Source organism: Triturus cristatus, chromosome 10 (genome assembly GCF_964204655.1).
Source record: "Triturus cristatus chromosome 10, aTriCri1.1, whole genome shotgun sequence".
In the NCBI taxonomy this organism is placed as follows: Eukaryota; Metazoa; Chordata; class Amphibia; order Caudata; family Salamandridae; genus Triturus; species Triturus cristatus.
Window position 1 is genome coordinate 1,183,083,693 of NC_140593.1, and position 5,512 is coordinate 1,183,089,204.

Sequence of the window (5,512 nt, forward strand, 5' to 3'; positions counted from 1 at the left end):
ACTGACAGGGTGAGAGCTTGCATAAAGGAGGAGGTCTCCAAGATGCTTGCATTAGGGGTGATTGAGTCCTCTAACAGTCCTCGGGCCAGCCCAGTGGTCTTGATCCGAAAGGCTGCCGCACCAGGTGCCACTCCAGAACTCTGGTTCTGTGTGGACTACCGAGGGTTCAATTCAGTCACCAGGACTGATGTGCACCCCATCACCAGAGCTGTAAGCTCATTGATCGGTTGGGGGCTGCACGGTACCTCAGTACATTTGATTTAACATCTGGGCACTGGCAGATCACCTTAACTGAAGGGGCAAGAGAGAGGTCACCATTCTCCACACTAAATGGGCACTGCCAATTCCGGGTTATGCCCTTTTGGATGAAGAATGCCCCTGCCACCTTTCAGAGGTTTGTCAACCGGGTGTTGGCTGGACTGGATGATTTCAGTACCGCCTACCTGGATGACATTGCAGTGTTTACCGCCAGTTGGGAAGAACATCTGCGCCACCTCTGGGAAGTGTTGATGGTGCTGCGGAGGGCAGGCCTCACGATCAAGGCGAGTAGGTGCCAGATCAGGCAGGGTTCTGTGGTGTACTTGGGACACCAGGTTGGGAGCGGCCAGGTGGCGCCCCTACAGCCCAAGATTGATACCATCCTGGTTTGTGAACCCCTCAAGACCCAGTCAGAGGTGAGAGCCTTTTTAAGACTCACTGGGTACTACAGGAGGTTTGCAAGGGGTATGGCAGCATTTTTGCACCCTTGACAGAGCTGTCTTCCAGGAAGCAGCCCAAGAAAGTGAACTGGACTGACACCTGTCAGAAAGCTTTTGATGCCCTGAAGACTGCCATGTGCACAGCACCCGTGCTTCAGGCACCCAACTTCTCTAAAGAATTCATTGTGCAGACAGACGCTTCAGAGCATGGTGTGGGGGCTGTACTTTCACAGACGAATGAGGAGGGCTCAGACCAACCTGTAGCCTTCATAAGTAGGAGGTTACTTCCACAGGAACAGAGGTGGAGTGCAATTGATGCGTGAGGCATTTGCTGTGGTCTGGGCACTGAAGAAATTGAGACCCTCCTTGGTTGGGACTCACTTCCGGGTTCAGACAGACCACAGGCCCCTCAGATTGTTGATGCAGATGAGGGGTGAGAATCCAAAGCTGTTGAGGTGGTCAATTTCCCTACAGGGGATGGACTTCAAGGTGGAACCCCGCCCTGGTAGAGAACACGCCAATGCTGATGGTCTGTCCAGATTTTTCCGCCTTAATGAAGAGAACTCCCAATAGGGTGGGTAGTTCTCCCAACATTTCAGCTGGAGGAGACACCTGTTAGACCTGGCACCATTGGCGTGGGTCTCCCTTTCATTTTTTTACTGTTGCTATGTTTTTGCTGGTCTAGATGTTTTGGGCACTTTGCCACTGCTATTCAGTGCCAAAGTGCAAGTGCTCCCTATTGTAAAGTGTTATATTGGATTGGTGACTCCATGATTGGCTTTTTTGATTTACTTGTCAGAGCCTAGTACCGTGCACCATGTGTGCCCAGGGCCTGTAAATCAAATGCTGCTGGTGGGCTTGCAACACTAATTGTGCCACCCACCGAAGCAGCTCATAAAATGTGACTCAGGCCTGCCATTGCAGAGCTTCTGCAGTCTGGGACTGCCATGTCGACTTGGCAAGTACACCCACTTGCCAGTCCCTAAACCTTCCCTTTTCTACATATTAGTCACCCCTAAGGTAGGCTCAAGGGCAGGGTGCATTGTGTGTTAAAAGTAGAACTGATGTGTGTGGCATGTCCTGATAGTGAATTACAGCCGATTTTGTGTTTTACTATTGAAAGGCTATCTGTTCCCATAGGCAAGAATGGGCAGTTTGATTATAACATCTTATAATCCTAACTGACCCTATGAACAAGAGAGGAAAATTAAGTTTAGTATTTCAATGTTTTATATTGGTGCCTAAGACTTTGGCTGAAGCTGCACCATGCAGACTTCCGTTCCCCAGCTCCAAGAAAGATATTTTCCTGTTACTCTGTGCCTATGTTTATCTTCACATAGTGGCACAGTTCTCCTTCGTGTGTGTGTGTGGGGGTGGGTGGGTGTTTGTGTGTGTGTATGCATATAGACTATCTGTCAATGTGCATACTTCTTTATTATGCTGCTTTAAGATCCCTGTTCAGTTTTTACCTTGCAGATAGGTGGTGAACAAAATGGAATATAAGAATCAGACAAGTGTGATGAATTTTATCCTACTGGGCCTATCAGACAATCCAGCTCAACAGACGGCTCTCTTTTCAGTGTTCTTTATACTGTACTCAGTGGCACTGATATGCAACAGCACCATCATGGCTACTATTACTGCTGACCCTTAGCTTTATACACCCATGTACTGTAGTGAAGATTGCTATCTATATACATACAATGCTAAGTTAGCACAACCGCGTTAGATGTTAGAAAGCCATCTTGCCGCTTTTGCTGCTTTTTCACACAACACTGTAGTTACATGTTATTTATTGAGAAATGCTTGCTCGATTTTGCTTCACATGAGAACTGTCTGTTGTTCACATCGCTAACAGTGACCTTGGTCTGCACATCGTGTAAAGAAACAGTCTGGGTCGCTAGACGGTGCATGTTGTTGGGTTCAGATTGATCGGCCCACTATTTAGCCATAACACGCACGCAGCTGCAAATACCTGAAAGTCGAGTGCTTTTAATATTGCAGGCTACATGCTTTAGACATATTCGGAAGAAGAGCTTTCCCAGGAGCAGAGTCTAAGCTGATCCTGTGATGTGATTCCACTAAGCTGATCCTTACGGTATGGGATTCCCCATTCAAGCCTAGAGACCTTTTATTAGTAATAATAAGAATATTAGTTTACTAGCGAAAGGAAGGTGGTTGTCATCCACTGTCATTTTATTATGATTACTCCTTTCATTTTCTATGGTATTTTAACTATGCTGATGGTTTTGATCTTAATCATTTGTCTGCTTATGTTAGCCAAAGTACTGCATCTTAGGACACGAGGTTTATAAAATAAACTCTTTAAACTTTACCGTGTCTCTGTTTATTCTGTTGTGGACTGATATGAGAATAATTACGAACAGGTATTTCTGATTCCCACCATTCCTGAGAATACCCTAAGTCGCTTGTTCTGGGTTGTCTATACATTGGGACCACCGAGATAAAACTCGGATAACGAATGGGACACTGATGCTGGTCGGATAAGGGGTTCTGGGTTCTGAGGTGAGTTTTGATACACCACAATTCACTGAGGTCCTGGTTTCCTGTGCATAGTTCTGTGCATAAGCAGAATCCCTGCAACAGTACTTCATCTGGAACCTGTCGCTGGTGGACATCTGCATGACAACATCCATAGTGCCCCAGCTTCTGTTTAACATCCTCTCACAGAACAGGACTATCTCCTTCTCAGGTTGTGTTACACAGTTGTTCTTCTTTATAGTCATAGGGAATGCTAACTTCCTTCTACTTGGGGCAATGGCCTATGACCGGTATGTTGCCATCTGCAAGCCTTTGCATTACTTCATGGTGATGGACAAGAAGTTCTGCATGGAGCTGCTGGCCGGTTTCTGTGTAGTAGGACTTCTACATTCTTTGCTCCACAGCATTTTGACTTCCAGGCCATCATTTTGTGCTTCCAATCTGATCCAGAGCTTTTTCTTTGACCTCCCACCTCTGCTGAAGCTCTCATGCTCAGACACGAGCATAAATGAGCTCTTGCTTTTCACAGAGGTCCTGATGATAATCCTCTTCTCTGTTTCCTCTATTGTAATATCGTACACTCGTATCCTCTTAACTGTACTAAGAATCTGCACAAGTGACGGCAGGAACAAGGCCTTCAGCACCTGCTCTTCCCATCTCATGGTGGTCACCTTGTACTATGGGACAATTGATTTCATCTATTTACGGCCTATCTCCAGCTACTCATTGGAGAAGGACAAGGCAGTGACTATGGTGTACACCATTATCACCCCCATGCTGAATTCTTTCATCTATAGCCTGAGAAATCAAAAGATGAAAGATGCTTCAAAAAAAGATTATTGGTCGATTCATATTTTTTTACAAGTTCTAAAATGTGTGTCTTTGTTGCAGAATTCTTGAAACTATTATGAATATTATTTTGACTGTAAATCACTTTCTTAATAATCTCATATTTAGGATATACATGCTTCACTAGATAAAATAGCCATTCCCTCTGGCCATTGTATTTGTTTTCCAAATATAAATCTCAGTTGCTCTTTTTGTCTTGCTGAACCTGGGCATATTTGCTCTGTTACTATCTGTGTCACCATTCTACATGAAGTCTGAGCCCTGTCACTAGTTTGAACTGTGTGGATGTGTTATTAAGACTGTAGTTACAACTGAAAATAAGACAAATCTTTCTGTCACAAAAAAGCTTCTCTTAAAATTACACTGCAGTTTTTATTTGACCATCAGTTGTTGCTACTGTCTACTGAAACCAAGCAAGATGCTCTTTTTGAGGTCTGGATTTTGACAGCTCAGCTTCAACCATACCATTGGCTATCTTCATCTAGCCGTTTTCAACCATCAGCTTGAGACTTCAGGCCTGACTTGGATGCAGATGTGTTACTCCTTCACAAAGGTGATGGATATCACATTCATCTTATTACAATATCAGTATAACCAATGGCACTTGTAACAAGGCAGATGGGATATCCGTTTTCCGTCATGTTGTGACTAAGTAACCCGTCCACCAATCTCTAAATTATGCCCTTTGTCAATCATGTCTAAGCAAAGTCTAGTGGAGTATTCTCTCACCAAATTATATTGGCTGTTTGGATCTATAATCCCTCCTCCACTCCAGTGCATCCACTAAACTGTACGAAAGAACCTCTTTACAAAATGCAGCCCTTTTAACTTGAAATACAGGCAAAACAGTTCTGTATTAAATGTAAGGGAGTTTTTAATACACTCCACCTTTCATTACTAGTGTGGCTTTAATGAGATTTAGCTGCATGTGTTGGCACATTAAAATCCGGAACTACTGACATTGCCAATGCTTGTTATTTGAACAGTGCCTCACCACCTCCTCCTTCACCGTTTGTCTTACTGGAAGACAGGAGCCCTTCATACTCATTCAGCTTTTAGTGACTTCTCATGTGCGTGCCCTAATCACAGTGCGGTTTGGAGCTTGTTTAATTTTTCCAAAAAGATTCATGGTAGAAAGCATTTTTTATGGTTGGGAGAAATGTTTCATTCTGCATGAAAAATTGAAGGAAATTTGAAGTTTCATCGAAATTCCGCCAATCACCACATGGTGGAATTTGTTCCTGTGAGGCTCCAGAAATGTGGGTGAGATTTTCTAACCCTGGCGTTTACGAATAGTCACAGTCAAGGGGCTGCTTCTTGAGTAGATTTGCAGCCACTATAGTAGATTTTGTTCTTGAGCAGCAGAAAAAGCATCTCAAATGGCCCTGCACCCTGGTGCTCTTCTAGCTGATCTTCCAGTGTTGCTTGCACTACTGACGCTAAATTGCAGTGCGAGCAGCGCA

General features: G+C 44.3%; 1 pseudogene; it reads left to right on the forward strand.

The window, feature by feature from the left end:
- Positions 1 to 2,190: 2,190 nt before the first annotated feature.
- On the forward strand, positions 2,191 to 4,100 carry LOC146796967 (olfactory receptor 1L4-like; annotated as a pseudogene).
- Positions 4,101 to 5,512: the final 1,412 nt, after the last annotated feature.